The 25560-nt window shown below is 49.8% G+C and overlaps 1 protein-coding gene across 4 annotated transcripts in view; it reads left to right on the forward strand.

The window, feature by feature from the left end:
* Positions 1 to 25560, forward strand: part of MTFR1 (mitochondrial fission regulator 1) — a 558490-nt gene that overhangs the window by 311935 nt on the left and 220995 nt on the right. The window lies entirely within an intron of this gene.

Genomic DNA, 25560 nt, shown 5'->3' on the forward strand with positions numbered 1-25560 from the left:
GGCCATCCTCGGTTTCAGAGATTCGCGCCTCTGCCTCACCCGTACGGGAAGTCAGCTTTTGCAGATCATGGCGTAGCAGGGACACGTCTGCACCGATGCTGTCCATCTTCTTCTCCATCGAGGTCCTGGAGTTGGTGATGGCACTCATGTCTTTTAAGGAAATGTTATCCACATGGTCCGGGTCGACCGGCGGTGGCCTCTCTGGTGAGCGGGGTGCTGGCGTCGCCGCATACTGCTCGATCCTGCTCTGTGTGGATGTTTTCCTGGGCTTCTCCTTGCCCATTCTCTGATCGGCGTGGTACAGTTGCAGTCTGGTGTCTGGTCCCAGGAGTGGGGGGTCCAGCCGGTGCTGGGGCAGGCGCTAGTGGTGATGCTGGGCCCGCTGCGACCGGCGGATATTTATGCTGGCATGACCATTCCCCCGACCAAACGACGACTGTTAGAACCACAGAGCTACTGAAAGTGGGGCTATCTTTGCAGGCGCGGATGTGGATCGCGGCTCCGTCTGGAGGCCCTATGCCCGTGGGGGGAGGGAAGGCGGTTCACCAGCACTCTCTATCCCACCTTCCCCTCTCCTTACCACATTGCCGGATGTATCGGGCCACGATCAGCGGGTCCACGCCTCCGTCGCAGGGCCCGGTGGAGCGTGCGCCGGCCTTCGATCGACAGTTAATGCGCAGTCATGGCGGCCATCTTGGGTTCAATACTTGTCTCGGTTCCTGCCACTTCCACACGGTCTGGACGGCGATTCCTTTCACGGATTTGCATCGGAGCACCGCGATTCGGTGCAGGAGAGTCTCACACACCGCTGGAGTATTTCAGGATTCAGCACGAATATATATTTTAGCAGGATTTAACAGGATGGAGTCAGTGGCGCGGGAGCAGCGCGAGCTCACGTCCTCATCGGATGGTTGCTGGCCACGCCCCCCGCCTGAAGCACTCTTAACTGTTTCCAGCTCATCTCAACACGCATCTCGCCAGGTTCCAGCACATCATCTTCAGCGCGCACCTTACCTGACTCAGCTACACCACTACTCAAAGCGCAGTTTACCTGACTCCAATACTCCATCTTAGTGCGCAGCCTACCTGACTCCTGCAATCCCATCTCCGGCAGCGCATCACATCTTACCCGAGTCCCATCGTCATCGGATTCGGGGCGCATCCTCACCTGTTCCGGACGTTTAGCTATGCAGGAGCTCTTCTCGCCCAGCATCCTCACAGATCCATCCATCCATCCATTAATCGCTGGCAGGTCTTCGGATAGCCGCTTCCCGTCTGACGCTGCCAGGCCATCCATGCAAGAGAAAAGGAAACACAAGGTTAGAGACTGCATAAATATCTTGCGCTTGGCCACGCAACACATGCCTTGCGTTCGGCCTTGAAAACCAACTTGACTCCTAATTTGGAGCTTCACAATTCCCTCTGGCACCATTTGGACTCGCTCCCAGCACTGTGACTCTGCGTGGCCATCTTCACACCTATTGGGGACAGAAAAGACATTACAAGGGTTATGGACAATAATCGCGGAAAAAAGACATTGCAAAAGGATACGGACAATAATCCTTGTTGAGAACACTTACCTTCAAAGTGGTACGGTCACAGCCGGTCTGGGCCGCCACACACACGGACCAGTGAAGCAACTAGGTCCATCAGAGGCACCCCAGGACGGAGACGGAGAGGTCATGCTCACAAGAATACAGGTGAGACTATGAGTAAACGCATGCTCACCTCATTCTGGAACGAAGGGTTCGAGGGAAATCACAATCCAACCACAGCATTCTCACTGCCTCTCGTATTCCCTCAGGGGCAGTGCCAGCAACCAGAGCAGCCCACACTACAGCAGCTGGGGGGGGGGGAGTCCGTTCCAGGGGAGCCAAGTACAGCGAGGGCTCCAACCGTGCCCCAACGTCCCTGCAGAGACCAGGTGACCCTAACAGTCAGAGTTCAGCCATCTTAATTTATCTAGCAGATGCATGGAACTATTAATTGAAGCACATAAACCAAACATTAGATATTGCTACTTTAACACATGGAAACGATTTGTAGTATGGTGTACTACTTCAATCGTTTGGACTGTTTAGCTGCACTTTCTGCATACACAACATCACAGAGCAATGTTTGATGGTGGAGCAATACAGTTGTGAAAGCCTACCTGGAAGGAATCAAAATAATATATCGCCCCACTTCAAATCCACCACTGCGATGGGATTTAAACAATGTTCTAAACATAGTTCTAAGCAACTCACAGGTCTCCTTTTGATCCTATGCATAAGGCAAGCCTCAAAGATCTCACTTACAAAGCCACATTTTTTATAGCTATCACTTCCATAAGAAAGGTAAGTGCGCGCCAGGGTTTGTCCGTTATAGAACCTTTTGCCACATTACAGAAAAACAAAGTGGGTGTGTACCCACGTTTTGCACCAAGTTCATTTTCAAATTCCATGCCAACCAATTTATTGAACTGCCAGCGTTCTTTCAAGACCCGCAGCACTGTGAAGACGAAGTCCTCCTTATGCAAAATGTTGAGAGCTGACATGTACTACCCCAACAACACAAAGCTAATCAAGAAAACAGACCAGTTCTTTGTTTCCCTATCTGCCGAATGAGACGGAGACCCCTCTCTCAAATGCAGCCATTTCTAGATGCATACAGCAGTGTTAAAGGTCATCCAACAAGGAACTACCTTTTACACCTACAGCACACACTACACTTAGTACAGGTGCCACATTGGCCTTCAGTGCAAACGTTCCTATGGTGGCAATCTGTAGAGCAGCTACATGGAGTTCAGTTTACAGATTGTGAAGAATTCTATGGACCCCTCACTAAAACTGTGCCTGTAGCCTCTTCACAGGTGGCCAGGGAAAGGCAGACGCTTCCTGATCCTATCCTTGGGGGTGGTGTACTGCTGGAGGATCACCTAGGAAGAGACGAGACCAGGGTGCAATGAGACATGGTATTTGTCCTTTGACAAGGAAAATCTTTCTAGGTTACCAAAACAGATAATGGCTTATTGCCATTGTAATGGCCCTAATGTACATATAAAACCTGTGGTTCTGGGCACAAGTATCACAACGTCTGAACAAGCCTTACCAATGGAAGATCCTTCAAGGGATTTCAGGATAAACACCCTCCGTACTCCCAAGGTATAATGTAAAGGAAACTAGAAATAATGCCTTAACTATAGTGTCCTCCCCTGTAACAACAAATTCTAAAGGTTCAATTTTAAAAGACCTTAAGGTAAGTAAATCTACCCTTAAAGTCAAACAAATGCGTAAAAACTGATGTTTTAGAATTGTTGAAGACTACATGTCCCATAATCCTAGGAGTACTGGGACGAGGAAGAGGGCTGAAGAGGCATGCAGTACAAGTAGTCGGGCAATTAAGCCTAACAGCCCACACCTGAACGAAGCTGGGAGGCAAGCAAAAAAGGCCCCCTCAGGTGCAAGAAATTGGAAGGAGCTGGAACTGTGACTGGAGTGCAAGCTGTAGTAGTAGGGGCAGAGAGAAGGCATACAGCTGGCAAACCAAGCAGAAATGGGAGAACCAAAGGGATGCCAGAACGTGGCTACAGCAGATTTCACCTGGTTGTTCTGGGAGGGCCCTATTCCCCCAAACTCTGAAGTGCAGAGGCTGTGCAGTGGAAGTATTGCATAGAGGCTGTCTTTTCCCATTTGTGCCTGATTGCCATGGTTGCTGGGCGGGAAGCATGTCGGAGACCGAAGCGAGGAGCTGTGGGCGAGTCGCAGGTCTCGGGAGCATGAGGGGCTCCTTGAGTGAGTGGCCGGACTGGAGAGACAGAGCAGAGGAAGGGCGCGGGTCCCAGTGAAGCCAGAAGCTTTAAACTCTGTGCTCAGTCGTGGAAGTTGAGCAACCTGCCGAACAAGGATCACAAAAGCTGGTGAGTCAAACCTGGTGTTCTGATTCCTTGCGTGATCACTGGAGGTAACAGTATCCAATCAAATCTTCACTCGGATAGGAAGGGAACAATGGGAAGTAACACGCGCAGGTAAATGGAAATGTTTTTTACTCGACACAAAAGCAAATGTTCCTGAAAGACATGAAGTCCTTAATTTATGAAGAAGTGGTCACGTGTTTCTCATTTCTTATTGCTCTCAAACCTTGACTCCAACTCTCCCTCTGTCCTCATTCTCCTTGACCTCTCCTCTGCTTTTGATACAGTTAACCACAACATCCTGATCTCCCGTCTCCGCGATACCCTGGGCATCACAGATCAGTCCCTGCCGTGGCTTACTTCCTTTCTTTGACTGTCCTTTCCAGGTGGAACATGGGTCCTTTCTCTCTGCTATTACTCGCTCTACTTGTCGTCTCCCGAGGGATCTAATCTATCCCCCGGGTTATTCAATGTCTACATGGCCCTGTTGGCCCACAATATCTCTACATTTACCTCCAAATTTCAGTGCTATGTGGATGACACACAGGTCTTTCAGGCTACCCTCGGCCTCTGCCTCCTCGCTCATTCCTGACTGTCCGCAGTTCATTCCTGGTGTGCTGCTAACAACTTCTGCCTTAATGCCAGCAGGATAGAGCTTGTCCGTATCAGGACCCCTGCACTCACTTTCCCACTCTCTGGCTGGCCTCATTTGGTCCTGCGCCTCCACCCACCAGTGAGGCAAAAAATCTTGGTCATCATCGACTCCATTCTCTCCTCATCTCACATGCATGTCCAAAAAGTCCCACTACCAGCTGCACCTCCTCAGAGGTATTCTACCATTTCTCACCTTCCCCCAGAGGCTCATTGTCTCCAGAGTCCTGGTTCTCTCCAGACTGAACTACTGCAACAGTCTTTCTCAATCTTCCTACTTCTATTCTCTGACTTCAACTCATCCAGAATAGAACTGCTAGACTTATCCGTGCCCTCAAGCCCAGGCACCATATCTCTTTGGCGCTGAAATATCTCCACTGGCTCCCCATGGCTGCAAGGATCCAGTTCAAGACCCTCTGTATAGTCCACAAGGCTTTCTGGGGCCAGAGCCCTTACTATCTACAACGCGCTGTTCCCAAATACTTTCCTTCTAGATCCCTCTGCTCGTTGTCCTCCAGCTCTGTGGGTGAGACGTTTCTCCAAACAGAGATTTGGGGGTAGAGCCCTATCCTCTGCAGGTGCATCCCTCTGGAACAGCCTACGTCTTGAGCCGGATCTCCTCAAGTACCAGAAACTCCTCATGACCTTTTCTTCTTTCTCTCTCCCTCTCCCCTGCTAACCTCCTTCTCTTTGCTTGCTTCCCTCCCTCCTTCTCTTCCCCAACCTGCTCAGTTAGCTGACTGGTTGCCTGATGCACCTCCAGAGCCTCACATGTCCCATGCTCCCCCGCCTGTGCAGCACTTGCCTCGCGGCCCTGCACTCTGCCTGGCACTACTGCAATATTCTCCATGATGGGGGCATTCACTCTGCACTTAATCTTGGCCCTCCTGGACTGGCCGCACTCCCCACCGCCCCCCCCCCCCCCTCCCTCGCACTTAACTGTAATGTTCGTCAGACTAGAACTGGAGTTTATTGATCTGTATGTTCCTTTCCCTCCATCCCCACCCCCCTTTTTTTCCTCCCCTCACCCTTTGTGAAGCACTTCACTAGTAGATATGCCTCTGGCCTAGGCTAGTCATTGTTAGATCATTTGGTATCTTCAAGGCCTAAGAATGACTACTGTATTCCCTTCCTGCATTGAAGAACTTCACTTGTGTATAAGCGCTTTACAAATAAACAATTACAATTAAGCAAGAACGAACATTGAAAAAGACCATTGTTCAACGTTTAAAGCTTGTCAAACTATGAAGAAGTGGTTGCATGTCTCTTTACAAGTAGAACAGAAGTTGAAGCCTTATGAAGAAGCGGATGCATGTGTTTAAATTCATTTTCCAACTAAATAGGGAACTTCAATCTCTTTGTTCAAACAAGCATTGCTCTTAAAATTAGTCAAGTGTTAAGAATAGTTTATGCAGTTGGTGAGCACAAGCATTGCCTAAACCAAGAGGATTTCCTTATTGAGAGTAACTGCAGCCTTTCTCAAAGCCAGTAACTGGTTTAACCATTGCCTTGCGCCCAATAGAAGTTCAACCTTGCCCAAGATACATGTGTGCAAGCATTACCTAAAGCCAAGATAGTGGCATCAAGGCTTCTGGGCAATTATGTGGCTAACAGTGTCAAAGTGGTGAAGGCAAAGTTGGGCAAGGCAAACCTTGCTGCTTTTATAACCTACTGAGTATCATGATTGTTGACAGACAAGAGATGCAAAGACACTCTGCCGAACTCTTATACACCAGAAACTACCCCAAACTCATCTACCTTGGCCCAGATAGCTATGGCTGAGGCAGTTATCGACCCACTATCCGCCCTAGATAAAAACACCCAGGGTCACGTAGCCGCCATTACAAAGGCCTTTGTTAGTTCCATTCAAATGGACTCCAGTGGGTTTAAACTCTGTAACAGCCTTCGTGTCATGGTCCGCGTTCCTATTGAAGAGCAGAGGAAAAATGTTATTCCAACTAAACCCACGGTTGCAATGAAAATAATCATGTTGAAAACAGGTCACTAGGCATGCAACCGACATTCATTACCTGATACTTGAATGGGACTTGGGCATGCTATGCCTTTCTTAAACCTTGATTACTGAGGCTAGTGGCCCTATGATTACACTGGCGGTTCCAGAGGGGTTACTCAATATATTGTAAGAACCGCCCACTAGGCCACGGGGGTGGAGTGGCTATTATTGCAAAAAGTAAATTCAAACTCTTCCCCGCCCCTTGTATCTGCCAAGATTGCGAAATCATACACTTAAAATGACCCTCTTGAATCACTGCTGCACTCCTTTCGTTCTTATATATTGCCCCCCACTACCTGGTGGATATGACGGGTTTTAATGAAGAAATCTCCCGGCTCTTGAGCAATTCCCTTGGTTCAAACTGTTCCACGCTCTTGCTCAGTGACCTAAACCACTGGCGAGGCAATAAGGTTCTCTTAAAAAATATGCAATTCCAAGTTTGTAATAATGAGCATACCACAGCCAAGAAAAACATATTGGATTGGGAGGCTGCATGGAATATAACTGTGCATATGGGTTGTACCTCCCCATGCGTCTGATCGGATCATTATACGATTGAGTTCCAAGTTAGATTCCAGGAACCCCTTCCTAAAATCAGTAATTTGTCAAAAAGAATCTCCAGTCGCAACTTTAAAAAGCTAAGCTCAGCTGACTTTGGAAGAGTGTCTAACGGACATCATGTCTAGTAATCTGACGCGTATAAGGCTGATAACTTAGTATCCACTTATACCAGCCTAATTACAAGACTACTAGATAAAAACGCCCCTAGAGTAATTTCATGAGAATGTAGGTCACTAAAACTGGTTCTCTCCAGAACTTCCAACTTTAAAAAAAAGCTAAAAGAAAACTAGAATCAAAATGGATGAAAAAACCCTCACAGGCTAATAAAACTGACTCGAGAAACCATGAAAAATATTATATAAACACCATTTCCACAAAAAAGAACTTATTTGACAAATTAAGGATGCTCCAAGTAATTCTAGGAAACAATTTGAAATCTATTGGAATCGGCCAGTTCTCAATCGAGCTCATTTTCGTATTCACCTCAAGACTTTGCCAATGTACAAACAGCCTTTACCTCCAACGTGGCAAAAGCATGTGATAAGATCAAAAATGACCTAGCTGCCTCTCCTGCTAGAACTAATCTGGTTAATCTCTATTCCATAAAACTGGATCTTCTCAAATTCAGTTTCTCCCCCATTTCTCTTGCGGACATGGAAAGAACACTTGCGTCTTTGCGGCCATCTTCCTGTCCGGGAACCCCCCTCCCAAATTTATTTTAGATCCTATAAAAATTGTTGCCCCGTTCCTGGCTCACCTGGTCTATTTATTGTGCATTTGTAAGGCGCTTATACATCAAGTAGATTGTGTGTCAAAGCGCCCGCAGGGCAACCAGGCGGGAACATGGGAATGAAAATCAAATATTCAATGACCAAGGCGGACCTACTTGGCCTTGTGAGCATTCAGAATGTGTAAGTGCAGAGAGAAGAGATGAGGGAGTGGGGGGTGCTAAGTGCTAGGGGTACCAAGAGGTTAAGTGCTAGGGAGTGAGCAGCTCAGCTGTAAGTGCATAGGTGAGTGGTCAGAGGCCAATAAATAAGTGCAGGCCTGTGGTGGCAGAGTCCAGTGGGTGCCAAGGCAATTGCTGGGAGCGGGCCGAGGCGATTGGGTGTGGGACGCCTGGTCACCAATTTCAGCAACTGTGGGGTTTAGCAGAGGAGCTAGGAAGGGAAGAATGAGGTGAAAAGGAAAGGCTTGAGGAGCTTCAGGAATTTGAGGAGATCCGGCTCAAGACCAAGAGGAAGGGGGAGGCTGTTCCAAAGGATGGAGCCTGCTTAGGAACGTTGTTTAGCGAAGCTCTTGATACACCAAGAGTTGGTGCTGGAGGAACGTAAAGATATGATATGGCATTTATAACGCGCCTATACACAAGTGTTTCAAGGCGCGACTAGGTAAGGGAGGGGGAACAGAGGGAAGACAGACAACGATCCTACTTGGCCAGGTGCCATTAGATAGCGCAAGTGCACGGGAACGGGGTAGGAGGAAAGTGCGGGGGAGGGGACAGTGCAGTACATGGGATAATAAAATAAATAACAATAAATCGCGTACGGCCAGCTGGTGGCAAGTGCAAGGGTAGTGCAGACATGCTAGTGGTGGAACTGTAGGGGTACAGAAACGGTCCCTACGTGCAGGGGTTGCCAGCAAGGCAGTGCAGGTGTGTGACTGGAGGGGGGCGGGGGGCTGGGCTTGAGAGCAGTGGGGTGGCCAGGTGACCAGTGCAGTTTCAGTACCGGCCAGGAAGTCAGCAGGGGAGAGGAGGAGAAAAGGCAGAAGCAAAGGGAAAGGGTTTGAGGTAAAACCTTTCTATTTGATCTGGAGGGAGAGTTTTTAGTGAAGGCAAGTTGTAGATGGTGTGGTCCCCGGCCCCAGACAGCTTTATGTATGATGCAGAGGGATTTGAATTTGATCCTTGCAACAACCAGGAACCAGTGGAGTGTTTTTATTTTTAAAATTTTTTTGTAAACAATTTTTATTTTATACACAACACACCAAACATTTCAAACAATGAGGAGGTTCGTATCACATTGTTAAATTCACAAGTTATGCGTCGCAGTCCCCCCCCCCCCCCCCCCCTCCTGCCCCCTTTAACTTGAGCCCCTGGTTCAATGCTAACTGCTTGCGTGTCTCCGGATTTATCTTCCTCATTCTCCAGCATGGGGTCTGGCATGGATTCACATGCTCATGAATATTCCCCGTCAGGCTGGGAATCCTCGGTAAAGAAAAATCAGTATCAGTTTTGTTTCTGATCTGTCTTTCGTAGTAGTAACCAATCGCTGATCTCTGCGTCATACTGACCACAGCCAATGACTGCCCTCTACCTAAGCCCCGCCTCTGGCAGCCATCTTGAAATTTTTACCGCACGTTCAAGTGTTGGGAGTCCTCGTGCTTAGCTCTCGAGCTTTTACTGCGTGTTTCGCGCTTTTTCAGGTGAATTTTCACATTTTTCCGGTTAATCGAGCCTCAAGCTCCACCGTTTCTACTCCCGTTAACGGCTACCCGTTATGGGATTTTCCTATGCCCCTCAAGGGTGAAGATTTCGTCGAATCAACTTCTTGGAGGATTCCAGAAGATTTGCGGCCTACTTCGAGATGGCCCAGGACGCGAGTTCGTCACCCGGACCCAAGCTGTTTCGCAGCTGCCCTCGATGCGGGCTGCAGAATGTGTTTAAGGAAGACGAACATTCGCGATGCCTCTACTGTCTTCATGGGGACAAGACTCATGTAGAGAAGGACTGCCAGTTCTGCAAGAACTTGTCGGAGCGGACCATGAGGGACCGTCGATCCCGTCTCGCCAGCTGGTTGGAGAAGGGCTCAACGGGTGAGAAGAAGAAAGGGTCCGAGTGGGCTTCTAAGTCCTGTGCGGGTGCCCCGGCGACGGGGGCCCAACACCAGGCCAAGCGCTGCGAGTCCGCTGGCTCCGGGAGCGCCGAAAGGTCGGGCTCTTCGGTCGCCAGGCAGGGCGCACCTTCCCCGGCAGCGTCAACCACGAGCCAACGCTCCGGTTCGGGGAAGAGGAAGTCCGAGACCCCGGGTAAGCTTCGGGAGAAGCCCCGTCCGATCTCGGAAGAGGGGGAGCGAGGCGTCACCCCTCCCCTGAAGGAGAAGGCCCGGGACGCACTTAAGGTGGTGAAGGCCCCTACCCAGCAGGCAAAGGCCTCTATCGAGGGGATTGCGGCGACTCTGGCCAAGCCGGCAGAGACCCCGCCAGCAGAGACTGCCTCCGGGACTAGAGTTTCCCTGCCGCCAAGGAGGGAATCCTCTTTTCAGCCCATCGTCATGGCCACCATGATGGAAGAAGCGAGGGGGGGCATGGTAGCCTCCTCGAGCTCCGAGTCAGCCTCGGAGGAGGAACTGACCGAGGCCGTGAGGAACCTCGAAGTCCAATTCGAGAAGGTTCGATCCCGTAAGGAAGATCCTCGGGAGATGACCGAGAAAAACGACGATGGCGAGGAAGAGCAGCCTTCCCTTCCGGCGCAGCCGGAACCTAGGCCTCAGGATGGCTCGGCGGCCATTTTGTCTGCGATCCAGTCCTTATGCTCTGAGATAAGGTTGAGATTCCCGTGGCCCAGGCTGGAGGACCCGCAACCTGGCCCGTCGGGAAGTCCTCAGAACAAACGACGGAGGACCCAACCCTCTCCTCCGCTCGCCCCCGTAAGGCCTACAGTTCCCTCCTCATCCTCCCACGAGTCGGGAGATGACGGTGCGATGGGCTCGACGACGGGTTCTGAGGGCGACGACGACGGAACGGGTCTCCCGTCGCACGGGCCTCGCCGCCCGACGAGTTTGGCTCATTCCACGCCATGATCGCCAGGGCGTCCGAATTGTTCCAGCTCTGCCCGGAGGAGCAGAAAAAGGAAGGTTTCCTCTATCATCACCGGGAGGCCACGAGGAAGACTGTCAACGCAGTGCCTCTAATCGATGACATCTGGGAGGAGGGCCTGTCGGTTCTCAAGAACCCCTCCATGGTACCAGCCAAACGGGACCGGTACGAGAAGAAGTACCGGGTCCCTGAAACCGCTCCCCTGTGCCTCAGGGCCCAGCCAACGCCAGACTCGGTCGTCTCGGCGGCGGCGAAGAAGAAAGCGGCGGGGTCAGGAGCCTCGACGTCGAATTCCCCGCCGGACGGCGAGGGAAAGAAGTTGGACGCCATGGGGCGGCGGGTCATTTCGTCGGCGGCGACGACGATCAAAGCGGCCAACGCCCAGGCGATCGTGGCCCGTTATGACAGGGAGCTCTGGTTTAAGCTGGCCCCCATATTTGACTTCCTACCGGACGACAAGAGGTCCGAGGCCCTGGAAATTCTTCAAGAAGGCGAGGTGGCGTCGGACCACGCCATAACGGTGGCAACCGATATTGCCGATACCGGGTTCCGCCAGCTGGGCAACAGTGTTTGCCTACAACGAAGGGGTTGGCTCCGGGCGACCGACTTCCGTCAGGACGTCCAGACCAGGGTGTTGGACATGCCGTTCGACAGCAGCAACTTGTTCAGGAAGGCGGTGGACGAATCCCTCCAAGCCATAAAAACGGACAGGGAGACGGCCCGCGCCCTAGGAGCCCTTCAGCAACGACGGCCCTTTCGGAGCTACAGAGGCAGACAGGGTGCCTCCAAGGGATCCAGCGGTGGCTCGTCTTACCACCAGGCGGCACACTCCTCGTCTCAGGAGGCCTACCGGGGTCGCGGCAAGCAGGAAGTGCCTCGCCGCCGTTGGCAAGGTGGCCAGGGCGGCAAGGCCACCACCTCCAAGCAGGACTGAACCGGCCGTGGTGGATACCCTGGCAAGAGGACACTCTATCGAATTCCTGAAGAAGTGCCCTCACGTTCCACCTGTGGCCAGGAAGGAAAATCACGTCCCGCAACTGCTGCTGGAAGTACGGGCGATGCTCAGGAAAGGCACCATCGAGCTTGTCCCGAAGAGGCTCCGGGGTGTACTCAAGGTACTTCCTAGTCAGGAAGAAGACAGGCGGCTGGCGCCCCATCCTGGACCTTCGTCGTTTGAACAAATACATCAGGTCACAAAAGTTCAGGATGGTCACCCTCCATCACGTACTGGGACAGCTGGAGGAAGACTACTTTCTATCGTCGTTGGACCTGGAGGATGCATACTTCCACGTTCCCATCCTCAAAAGTCACCGAAAGTTCCTCAGGTTAGTCGTCCAGGGACGCCACTACCAATTCAGAGCACTGCCATTCGGATTGAAGTCGGCCCCCAGGGTCTTTACCAAGTGCCTAGCACCTGTGGCGGCGCGGCTGCGCCTGCAGGGGATTCACGTCTACCCCTACCTGGACGACTGGCTCATCCGCTCAAGGACGAGGGAACTCGCCGTCGAACACACTGCGAGGACCGTACAGCTACTCACAGACCTGGGATTCACCATAAACTACCCAAAGTCCCACCTGGTGCCGTCACAGGTGGCCCTGTTTCTGGGAGCGAAGCTCGATACAGTGAGGCGCCTGGCGGCCCCGTCGGAAGAACGGACGAAGACCATTCTAGGCAAAGTGCAGGGCCTGCTAGCCACGGACGTGGCCAGGGTGAGGTCCATCAAGACCCTCCTGGGGATGATGTCCTCTTGCATCTACCTGGTGCGCCTCTGCAGACTACGGATGCGCCCTCTTCAAGAATTTCTCGACGCCCGTTGGATGCAGGCGACGGGCACCTTCGAAGACAGGGTCCCCCTCAACGAGGTGTACCGGCGGGCGATTCAGTGGTGGGGCGTTCGAGCGCACCTCACGGCGGGCAATGACTTTCAGACGCCAGCGTACCAGGAGACGGTGACGGACACCTCCCTGGAAGGTTGGGGCGCCCACACCGGAGATCTCCACGCAAGAGGCCTCAGGCTCCCGGTGGAGAGGCTCCTGCACATCAACGTCCTGGAACTCCGAGCCGTGTTCTGGGCGCTCAGATCGTTCCTCCCATCGCTCAAGGGCAAGGTGGTGCGGATCTTCACGGACAACACCATGACGATGTTTTACATACGGAAGCAGGGAGGCACCAGATCCCCAGCCCTATCCAAGGAGGCACAGGATTTGTGGCACTGGGCGGTCGCCCAGGGGATGTTCCTGGTTCCCGTCCACCTGGCAGGAGAAAGAAACACCATCGCCGACTCGCTCAGCAGGGAGCTGCGCGCGTGTCACGAGTGGGAACTGCGCCAGGATCAGGTGGATCAACTCTTCCGACGATGGGGCAAACCCCAAATCGACCTGTTCGCAACAGCGACGGACTCGAAGTGCAAGTGGTTCGCCAGCAGGTTTCCCCAGCCGAGAAGCATGGGCGATGCGTTCTCGTTCCCCTGGGAAAGGCCTATACCTGTATGCGTTCCCGCCGTTGCTGCTTCGACTCATCAGCCAGCTCAAGAGGTCCCGGTGCAGGGTGATCCTCGTCGCACCGGCGTGGCCGAGGCAGATCTGGTTCCCGAACCTTCTGGACTTGTCAATGTCCCCTCCCATCAAGCTGTCGGCGGACGCGGACCTTCTCTCCAGAGAAGGAGGCGCCACCTTCCACCACGACCCGGCGTCGCTGAACCTGCAGGCTTGGCTCCTACAGCGCTAGAGTTTGGAGGCTACGATATACCGGCCGATTGCAGAGAGGTTCTTGCAAAGGCCAGGGCGTCCTCGACTCTCAAATGCTACCGTCGTAAGTGGAAGAGGTTCTCTATCTGGTGCCGAGCACAGAAGATCAACCCCCTACGGATTACGGCCCCTCAAGTGCTGCCGTACCTGCTATCGCTGGCAAAGGCTGGGCTAGCCCATGCCTCCATTAAGATTCATCTGGCGGTGATCTCCAGATATACCAGAACCACAGGACGGACGTCCCTGTGGTCCCATCGACTGGTAAAAGAGTTTATGAAAGGACTGTTCCGGTCGTTCCCGCCCGTGAAGGCCCGGCCGCGGCGTGGGAACTTAACGTGGTGCTGACCAGGCTCATGGGGGCCCACCTTCAAGCCTATGCACTCGGCACCGATGAAGTTTGTGTCGTGGAAGACTGCATTCCTGGTGGCCATTACCTCCGCACGACGAGTGGGAGAGATCCAGGCCCTATCCTGCAAAGCACCGTACTTGACTTTCCATGCCTTGAGGGTGGTGCTTAGGGCGCACCCCTCCTTTATGCCCAAGGTGCCGTCGGACTTCCATCTTAACGAGTCCTTGGTGTTAACTGTTTTCTTCCCGTCTCCTTCGTCGCCGGCCGAGAGGACTTTGCACTCGCTGGATGTGGCTAGAGCGCTGAAGTTCGACGTGGACCGCACGAAGAGTTTCCGGAGGACATCACAGCTGTTCGTGAACTTTGGACCTGTGAATCAAGGGAAGGCTCTCTTGAAGTCTTCTATTTTCAGATGGCTCTCCGGCTGCATCATGCACTGCCATCGGTTGGCTAACCGACCGCTGCCAGGCCGTCCGAGAGCCCATTCGACCAGAGCGATCGCTGCTACTACAGCGTTCTTATCTAGTGTGCCCCTGCTGGACATCTGCAGGGCTGCTACGTGGAGGTCGACGCACACCTTCACGAGATTCTACTGCGTCGATCGGGATTCCAGGGAGGAGTCCAGGGTCGGCCAAGCAGTGCTGCGCAACCTGTTCGCTTAAGGTGAGCCTGGTGAGGAGGTAAGAGATGCTTAATGTTGAGTTGTTGTATTGCTTAATGTTGAGCCTTTTGCCACCCCCCGTGGTTGTGCATGTGTACTGCTATTTATTCTTAGATTCATGAGCATGTGAATCCATGCCAGACCCCATGCTGGAGAAGGAACAAGTTACTTACCTGTAACTGTTGTTCTCCAGCATGGGTCTGGCATGGATTCACATGCGAACCCTCCCGCTTACCCCTCTGCGGCTCTTCACTTGGTCATACTGCCACTTTGCGTGCTACCAAATCTGAAAATGGCTGCCAGAGGCGGGGCTTGGGTAGAGGGCAGTCATTGGCTGTGGTCAGTATGACGCACAGATCGGTGATTGGTTACTACTACGAAAGACAGATCAGAAACGAAACTGATACTGATTTTTCTTTACCGAGGATTCCCAGCCTGACGGGGAATATTCATGAGCATGTGAATCCATGCCAGACCCATGATGGAGAACAACAGTTACAGGTAAGTAACTTGTTCCTTACTCTCCCTTGTGTCGTCCTCACTAAGTTCGGCTTGGGAGGGTCCCAACATCGTGGCCACCAGTTGTCTCCAGGCCATCAAGGGTCCCACTTCCTCCTCCTCCCCTCCCCTCCACTACTAATTGCTTCATACCAGACGACCGTTTCCACATCTGCCCACTTTAGGTCAGCCCACCACGTCTGGATGTAGGCGAGATCCTTCATCTTATTAATGTGCTTAATGTTGCGTGGTCTGGCAAAACCCCCCAGCATGCATGCCTACACTGACTCCACCTCCAATGTAATCCCTTTTCCGGCCAAGCGTAGCTTCACCTCTATCCAGAACCTCACCACCTCCGGGCAAGCCCAAAACATGTGTACCATCCCAGCATCCGCCTCCCTGCAGCATGGGCATGTCTGTGTCACTGAGCTTCCAAATCTGGCAATTTTGCTAGGAGTCATATATGCCCTGTGGGAGACATAACTGAATCTGCTGCAGCACCTGTAGAGAGTTTTTAGGGCTGGAGATGCGGTCCCTGAGCTTGAAGCCAAGGATAAATCTCGGAGCCCTATTATGAGTTAGCAGGAGGGATTGTAGAGAAGATTATTATAGATTAAGGAAAAGGCTGCATTAGTCTAGCCTAGAGAGAACCAGAGCACTAGAAACATTGAGTTTCTTGGGTGAAATTGAGGAAGGGAAGAATTGCTTTGAGTAGGTAGAGTTGAAAGTGGGTCTTTTTGGCAAGGTCCTGAATGTGAGGGAGAGGAAGGAAAGGGTCGTCGTAGAGGACTCTAAGGTTTCTGGTTTCATATGAAGGAGAAGGGGAGAGAGCCCATAGAAGATGGCCAGAGTGAGGGGAAGAAAGGGGGAGCAGGAGTCCAATAGGAAGGATCTCTGTCATGCTGGCATTGAGGCAGAGATCTTTGGAAGCACACCAGGACTGGATGGCAGATAGGCAGTCAGGAATGATGGAGGAAATAAGGAGAGGGTCAGTGGGAAGTTTGAAGAAGAGTTCGTCATGTGCATAACACTGGACGTTAGGGGAGAAGGTGGAAATGAGGTGTGCAAGCAGAGCAAGATAGGTGTTAAAGAGCCAGGGTGTGAAGTTCCCCTGTGGGACCCCACAGGCGGAGATAGAGGTGGGGGAGGAGAAAGAGCCCAGAATAACCTTGGAAGGACGGTCCTTGAAGGTCAGCCAGTTCAGTGCCTGCTCCGAGATACCTCGGGTATCGTGTAGCCGTTTAATGAGGATGGAGTGGTTGACTGCATTGAATCCAGAGGAGGGATAAAGTAGGATGAGAACAGCTGGATAGTTAGAATTAAGAGATGCAAGCAGTTCCTCACAGGTGTTCAGAAGAGCAGTTTCCATGGCTCTGGATGCTCGGAATCCAGATTGATGGTCGTGTAGGCAACCAACAAGTTCAGTGTGCTGGTTAAATTCGGGGAGGAACAGCTTCTCTAAGAGTTTCCCCAAGGAAGGAGGTGATGGATATAGGGTGCTAGTTGGCTGGACAAGGGGGGGTCTGCAGAAGTTTTTATTTTTTAAAAAATTTTTAGTAGAGGGCGCACAAGAGAGTGCTTGAGGGAGGAGGGGAAAGACACAGTAGCAAATGAGTGGTTGCAGAAATCTGCAAGTGAAGGGGCAAGAGAGCCAATATTGTCCTTGATGGTTCTGGAGGAGCAGTGGGAAACCTGTTTGGAGGAGACCTTCATGGAGCGGACAACTCTGGTGACCTCATCTGGTGTGATGGGAGAGAGGGAGGATAGGAAGCCATTGGAGGCAGAGGGGTGCGAGAAAGGGAGTGGGATGCAAGCGTGCTTAGGATGCCCTGTGTTTTGCAGTGAAGTGTGTGGCCAGTGTATTGCAGAGGGCCTGGGAGGGAAGTGGTGAGAAGACTGCGGAAGGGTTGGCTAGTTCCCAGCAGATTTGAAAGACTCCAGCCGTGTTGTTGGATTCACCAGATACGCAAGCCTGGATATGGGCATTTTCCTGGCACGGATGGAGTAGTCGATGGGCCACTTTGTCAGAGTATGAGCTGGAGGTCTGCCACTTCCGTTCTGCAGCTCTGCACTTGCGTTTCAGGGCTGCAAGTTCTGAGTCGTACCAAGTGTTACCTTTGGAGGCATCTTTCAGGCGGATCCTCAGGACTGGGGCAAGAATGTCAAGGGTGTTAGTAATGGCAAGATGGAGGTTGAGAGCAGAGTCAGAGATGGTCTGTAATTGGGGATAGCGGGGGGAGGACGTTGGATGCGAAGGCAGCAGTGACACTCGTTTCATCAGACGGATGTTCGTGAACGAGGTTTGCAGGGCTGTGGGAGGTGCGGTCAGATGGCTGAGACAACCCAGGTGAGAGGAGAGAGTGGTCTGACCAGGAGAGAGGGGTGATCAATGGGGAAGGAGAGTGAAAGATCAGTGTGGGTGAAGGCATCAAGGCATCCTTTCAAGACAATCCTGTGCCTGTGGTCATCAAGTCCGTTTCAGTCACCCCCCGTGTCTATTTAAAAAAAAAATAATAATAAACTGGCTTGGATCCAAGTGTTCTCAAACCTTTGGCCCATTACTAACTCCATCTTTCCCCTGAAAGTTTTGGACAAAGTGGCCACCTCTCAGTTCCAACTTTTAATAGAGGAAAACATGCTCCTTCACAGTCGACAGTCAGGTTTTAGACCGCTCTCATTGACTTGCAAACTCACATGCTAAGCATCCTTGACAAAGGGGAGACTGGCCGCCTAATTTTACTCTCATTATCGGCGGCGTTTGATCTCGTAGACCACGGACACCTGATTAACACCTGGGGAGGTTTGGGCAATTGCAGAGATGATACAATTGCTTGAATTTACTCTTTTCTGTCTTATCGCAAATCCAGCATTCACTGGGGGGGGGGACTCTTCCTCACCACAACAATCCATCAGCTGTGGCGTCCCCCAAGGTGCTTGCATGTCTCCGAAACACTTTTTTTTGTAATATTTACATTAAACCTCTTTGTACACTAATAGAGGAAAATGGGATTTTCTTTACAAACTATGCCGACGACCCGCAACTCGTCGCACTCAGTGGAAGCTACAGGTCGAACAAGGCCAATGTTGAAGGCATATATCCCCTGGTAGAATCATGGATGACAAACAAATGGCTTTGTCTGAAAGAGAACAAAACTGAACTTTGATCTAGTCAAGCAAGTTCTAAACTGCACCCGGATTATTAAAGTTTTAGGATCCTGAATAACGAGATCTTTGTACTTGATAAGGTTAAAACACTTGGCGTCTACTTGGAACCCACACTAAGCGCAGAAACTCAAGTCTCACGAATTGCTAGGACCTCTGCCTATTATCTTGGGCTCCTACGTAACATCCATTCCTTTCTTTCCGAGAACAATTGGGCCACAATTGCAAGGGCCACCATTTTATCCAGACTTGACTATTGTAATGCCCTGCTGATTTGAGAAAATTAGTCCGATCTTAAGAGATGTCAGGTCATCCAGAATGATGCAGTTCGTATTATTAAAGTAATATCGAGGATAGAGCATATTTCCAATCACAGGAGAGATTTACACTGGCTCCCAGTCGATGCGCGAATCCATTTCAAGACGGCTATGTTGGTCCACAGATGTCTGTATGGCCAGGATCCTGTTTACCTTAAATCATTAGTGTCAAGCTATACCCCAGCCAGAACCCTCCGCTCTTCTGATCTGGCCAAGGTTAAATGTGCAGGATATAAACGCAAGTATGGACTGGGCATCTTCATTCCAATCTATGCGGCAAATGTCTGGAACTCGCTTCCAGTGAGTATTCGATAAGAGAAAAACCCAACTGCCTTTTGGCGGTCCCTAAAAACATTTTTATTACAGTAGCGCACTCTTCCCTTTTCACCAGGTTATGGCTTGTCCCGTTATCTGTTTTGTCGATGTTTTAATGTGTGCCCCGATGCCTGTAGGCTACCGGCGATTTATAAATAAGAGGCTGCCCCCTTTGAAGAGATATTCAGAGGAAGAGTGCCTTGCCTAATTGAAGGTGTTGCAGTGCCTTAAATTGAATCTTGTCCAAACCTGTGTTTAATATACAAAGTACTGAAGTTGTGGAGGTATATTTGAGTTGTCAGTGGATGCATGAAATCAGTAGTCCAATGAAGTGAAATGCTATGGGGCTAAGGAGAATTTCCTCATGGTAAATCATGGTAGAAGTAAGGTTGAAGTAGAAGCAGCAGAACTTGTCAAGATATATCTATTGTGAATTCTAACCTGAATAGACTCATTTATGTTAATCAATACCTTTGTTCTATTATCATCCTAGAAGTTGTATTTTTTTTTTAAGTGTGTCAAGTCTTCTTGAATAACTGGAAGTGGTAAAAGGGCAATGTGGCTGAGAACAACATTAATGCTGTTCTGAGGAATGGAAAGTCTTTATTTCATCAGCACTTCTGTTGTTGTTGGAAATGTGGTTGACAGATCTTTATCTTAATATTGACTTTTCAAGAACTGAAACGTTTGTGGATGACCTGGTATTATTTTGATGAACATTGACGATCAATGCACCTTCATTCCTGTGGAAGGGAGTTCACCAAGATGTTAAAAGGTTATCAAGATACTGTGACTGTTATTGTTGAATTGCCATATATTTTGTTTATTTGTATTTGATGTTTAGTGTGAGGGCCAGAACTCCTGTGTGAGAAGGTTTCCCCTTAGTTTTGTTAGGTAGGGAAACCCACAGTAGAAGGCAAGTGAGGTGTTTTGAGATCATTTATATTAAAATAAAATTGCATATTTTGAGCAAATCGGTTTTCTCGCATTGATGACCCCTCACAATTGACTCAACATTACTGTGTAGGGATGTGGCTTACTGCCAAGGCATGAGCACGTAACTCGCCTGAGCTCCCGTTCTGCCTGCTAAATATCCTGCTTAAATCCTAACTTTTTTGATGAGACAGCAGACCGGAGAGCTGTCACCTGCCTGGCGATCTTGGGAGGCACATCCGGATGGAGTTTGGACCGTAGGAGGCAGAGTGGAAGACAGAAATTCCTCCAGGTCTGAGGGACAGTGACGTAAGGGTAAAATGAAATGAGATGGCCGGTGGGGGATCCGGAATCTGAGAGGCTGCTGTCTGGGAGGAGCGGACTGAGGACCGCATATAAGCAGCCCCCAGCCTGGTCCGGGATAGCAGGAAAGGTGGAGGATAACACCGTGGCGGTGTGCACACATGGAGAAATAGCAGACAAGGGGGAAGCAAAGGAATCGTGGAAAGAGGACAGCAGCTGGGGGCTGGCGTACAGACAGCATTTGTTCGGGAGAGGCCTGCAAACTTGGTGTAAGGCACAGCATCCTGGCCCCCACAGGTACTACGCGGTTACCCAGCATGACAGAGAGGGTATGATCTGGGGAACAACTGAAGCAAGGGGTGGGGACAGTGCGGACCCAGAGCCACCGGGGCTGCAGTGGTAAAGAAGTTGCAGAGCTGAATGGCGGGAGGCAGACTAAAAGGAGTGGGAAGCGGCCGGCACACATAATCGGGAGGGAGGAGGAGCTCTCACTAAGGAGAGCCTGGCGAGAATACTCTGAGCCGCCACAGGACAGGGGCCTGCAAGACAGGGAAGCACGGAGACCAGCACAACACTGCCTCTGAGATATGAGTACTGACCTGGGTGTCAGCAGGGGTATCGTTACAGGTGGAAAAGTACTGAAGGACGAGATGGGGAGAACAGTGGTTATGTTGGGGAAAATGGGAGGAACAATCAGTGTGTATAATGAACACATACACACCGAGCATTGATAAGGAATGTTTTCCATCAGTGCTGCACATAATGGGGGCTTATAGTGACGGAATGGTAATTTGGGGGTGGGGGGATTTTAACTGTCAATTGCAAGCGGATTTAGACGTGACGGGGAGATTGGGACCTGGCAAAAAACAAATGACAGCGGCACTGCATAAAGAAATGGAGGAACTAGATTTGGTGGAAATATGGAGGGAGAAGCATGGGGCGGAGAAGGGGTTCTCCTACTATTCGGGGGTACACGGCACGTACTCGCGACTGGAGTAACCATTGACAGGGAGGGAAAGTTGTCATCAGTTCGAAGGGCTGGAATATCTGGGGCAAACTCTTTCGGATCACTCCCCCCTAGTGGTGAAGTTGTTGGGATGTTGTAAAAAACCCCTGCGATGGTTGTGGCAGATGCAGAGATTGGCACTGGGGGATGGGGCCTTCAGGGAAGAGGTACGGAGAGGGATCAATGAGGGGTCAATGAAGCCAATCGGGGTACTCTGGGAAATGGGGGTGCTCTGGGAGGCCTTTAAGACGAACATAAGAGGGGTCTGTTTCTCGACGACAGTGGGGATGAGAAAAAGGCTGCAGGAGAAACTACAGCTGACAGAAGGCAGGAACTGGGTAGAGAGGCGGCAAGTGGGAATCAGGTTGGGGATAGATTGGCCCAGGTCCTAACATCTTATAACAATACCGTGGCAGACCTGGCAAACTTCAATAATAGTAGTCGAGATATCCGACTACACAGGGAGGGAGATAAGGCAGGAAAGCTATTTGCCTGGTTGATAAATAGGGAGACCTAACCAACTAGATGAGGACTGGGTTTTTTTTGGATTGAGGCTGGGACCGTGCTCCACACACACTGGAAAAATTTACAAGAGATCCTGCGCCTCACGTTTGCCCCTTTCTAGTGAGGTAAATGCTCACAATGTCCCCTAGAGGGTGTGCAACTCCAGAGTTCAAACCAAAACACAGTTCTAGACCATAGAAAATTGAATAAATATATATATATATATTTTAATTGTACCATATTTCAGTCCATTTAAAAAAAACATATACAGCCTAAATAGGGCTGCAATGTAAACCTTTTTTTAAAAAATGTTTAGAAAAATGTTGTCTAACATACATTACCAACGTAAACAACGCACCAAATGTTGACACAAATCAGAAAAAGGAAAGTAGAAGAAAAGCGAGTGATAAATTTAATAATTAACTGGTGACACTAGATTCAACACAAACAACCTCTACCTAAATGTTAACACTAACACAATTCATCAACACATACACAAATGGGCATAAAAGTAAATTTACATAAAATCACATTAAGAAACCTACAGACGATTCTGAGAAAAGCAATCGACGCTACTAGTAAAGCTATTTACGTGTAACATTTAGCTGCCTAGTACTTCATCCTTATGTAAGTTCGGATTGCTCAGTAAATTTTTAATAAAAACAAGCCATCAATGCTCTATTGTAGCCGTGTCTTGATCACACGGTATCTTTATCCCAACAGGTTTCTTTCCCTAAATCTGTGAATCTTGTGCAGGGAAATTCTTCAGGGGTATTGCTTTAAAGAGACGAACAGTATAACATTAAACACATTTGTATAATGTCAGTTCCTTATAGTGAAACTTGGTTTGGCCAGTAGTTGCAGCTCTCGAGGGTTTCCTTCTTGTTAAAGTTGACTATAACCTTATGGAAAAAGAGGGGGGGAAAAGAAATGGACACAACATTTAAAGTGGGTTGTGTTGGGCTCGGTACATAGTCGAGCATACTTCTCAACCTAAGTTTATAATTAACTCGGTGAGGCTTACCACACTGCAAACTTATACAATAGTACGAGGTATAACGAGCGCTGTTTTTGAGTAGGGCGCTGGTTCCCTAAAAGGGAAAAAAGAGAAAATAACAGGTCAGTGTTGCATCTGGACGAGGCAGTCTTTTGCTAAAGAACAAGGTGCAAGTGGCACCGGAAACCTGGACCTCAATTATCCATAGGTTTACCGGGGTGCACCAAAAAACCTTGTCTAACTTCAACTCAGCATCCCGCCATCAATGGGACTTAAGAATACTCAGATTTATAATAGAGTACTTATGTTTCCATCAGGTTGGGTATGGCAGGGCCGCGTCTCAATAATCAATACTAAGAGTATAAGGATGAAACTAGAACCTTAGGTCTCAAACAAGTAAGTGAACGTGCGCACATGGGCAGTTAAAGTATCTGGTGAGAATCCAATCTGTATAATGGCTCACATACTTTGCTGCTAACAGAAAATTATTACTGTAATGTCAAAGACCCCAGTAAACGTGTCCATTTCGTTACAACTGGTGCAAATAATGATATGCCTGTTAGGATAGTGAGTTAAACGCGTACCTGGAAGGGCGTAGGAAAGAGTCCCGTCATGATCGAGTCTTCCTACAAGTCTCTATGATCGTATTCCATGGAGTGTCAATTGCTAGTTAGATTCTGCTATGTGGGTTCTGGTAAATAGGGAGAGCCTGCTGCGGATTATAATCCAGATTAGGACCAAATCTGGAGAAATAGGGGGCACCCAGGAGCGGATCAATGAAAGGTTTGCAAAGTCCTGCAGGGAATTGTATACGAGTGAAAGGAGATGTGGCGGAAGATGCAGATGAGTTGTTGGATATGCTCCGGCTACCAAGGTTGGGGACAGATAGGATGGAAGAACTGGGAGGCCTGTTAGAGGACAGAGATATCCAATCCAATGGGCAATACACTCCATGAAGAAGGGTACGGCGCCCAGAAGTGATGGGTTGCCCATAGAATTCTACTCTGAATATGTAGACCTCCTGGCCCCTTGGCTTAAAGTGTATGATGAAGCGTTTAAAAATGGGGATCTGCCAGTGTCAATATTGATGGGAAGATCCTGGGAAACATCCTGGCAAATAGGGTGGCGAGGGTAGCCCTGGAATTGGTACACCCGGATCAATGTAGGTCTGTCGGGGGGAGGAACACGGCAGGGAATATTAGTCGGTTCCACCACGTGATGGACCACATCAAACACCAGAAGGGAGAAATGGCAATTGCATCTTTCGAAGCCATGAAAGCATTAGATTCACTGGCGTGGACATGGTTTTTCACGGTTTTGAAGACGTTTGGGTTCGGAGAAAACATCTGTAAATGGCCGATAGTGGTGGTGTGAACCAATGACTGGGTGTTGGAGGGGTTGAAATTGGGCAGAGGGCCAATGGTGTGCAGCCGCTCCCATATTGTTTGCATTGGCTCTGGAGCCGCTAGCAGAGTTCCTACGTCAGGAGATGGGGGAGGCAAGGATCTTGGTGGGTGGGGTAAGGCATGTAGCGTCACTGTATGCTGATCATCTATTGCTTTACGTTGATAATCCGTGGGAGAATCTTCCAATGTTGATGGAGGTGTTAAAAAAACTTCAGACAATTGTCGGGGTTCTGTATAAATAAGACTGAGTCACTTCTATTCCCTCTGGGTGGACTGTGGGGATGTAACCGGGGGGGGGATCTACCGAAGGGGGAGATGAGATGGGCGACGGAATCATTTAAATATCTAGGCATACGAATATTCCACAATATGGAGGAGACACTTGTGCATAACACAGGGAGGGCATGATCATGAATAGGAGAATCAGTACAGTTTTGGAAAAGGTTGCCTCTCTCCTTGATGGGAAGGGTGGGGTTGTGTGAAATGGTGATCCTTAAGAGATTTCTGTAATTCTTTGCCAACATACCATGTAAAAAGGTCTTCAAAGAGTTGGATGGGAAGGTTGGGAGTTATTATGGAGCACTGGTAGGAGGAGGGTGTCACTTGTGACACCATGGAAACCGAGGTCAGAAGGCCGGCTGAGCCTACCGGACTAGGAAAAGTATTTAATTGCAGCGCAATTACAGCAGACTCTGGAGTGGGGGCAGCCAGGCAGGGAAGTCTTGAAATTGTTGGTGGGGAGTTGACTTGCGTGGAGGGAGAAGGGTTAACCGTAGAATGGGGTCAGTTGTTGAACGATATGGCTGTATCTAATTACTTGCAAGAGAAGATAAGATGTTTGCCTCTATTCCTTCGAACAACCCACTTCCTTCTCCTAGTATTGCTTGCTAGTCTATGCAAAGCATGTGATTCTAAGGAGATCCACAAGCTTCGGAAGACCAATATTACATACCTGTAGTCCTCTTTCTTGTGCTTGTATCTGGAAAGATGCACATGCATCCACCCTCTTCTCCCCCCCCCCTCAATGGGAGTAGAAGGTACACAAGCAAAATACAGCTGTCCACGTTTTTTATCCTTTTACTACTCTGCATGCAAGCTCAGGTTAGAAAAAACAATCTGACCTCAACTCGTGAAGGACCATGCATACAGTACACGTCACATCATGTGATACTCCACTCCATCCACTAGATGTCAATCTATGCAAAGCATGTGAATCTAAGCAACTACAAGCATCAGAAAGACGATAACAGGCATGTAATGTTTGTTATAGATTATACTGTTGCTGTTGTGCGTTTAAAAACAAATATTTACATATCGATTCAGGCATTTCAATGTTTGTTTTATTTGGTAGTAAAAAGCTTTTGCTAAGTATATTTTCCATGTTTTGTGCAAAGTAATGGTCTAATTCCAAAGACCAAATACTC

The sequence above is a fragment of the Ambystoma mexicanum genome, chromosome 5q (genome assembly GCF_040938575.1).
Source record: "Ambystoma mexicanum isolate Mex_15411 chromosome 5q, UKY_AmexF1_1, whole genome shotgun sequence".
Lineage (NCBI taxonomy): Eukaryota > Metazoa > Chordata > Amphibia > Caudata > Ambystomatidae > Ambystoma > Ambystoma mexicanum.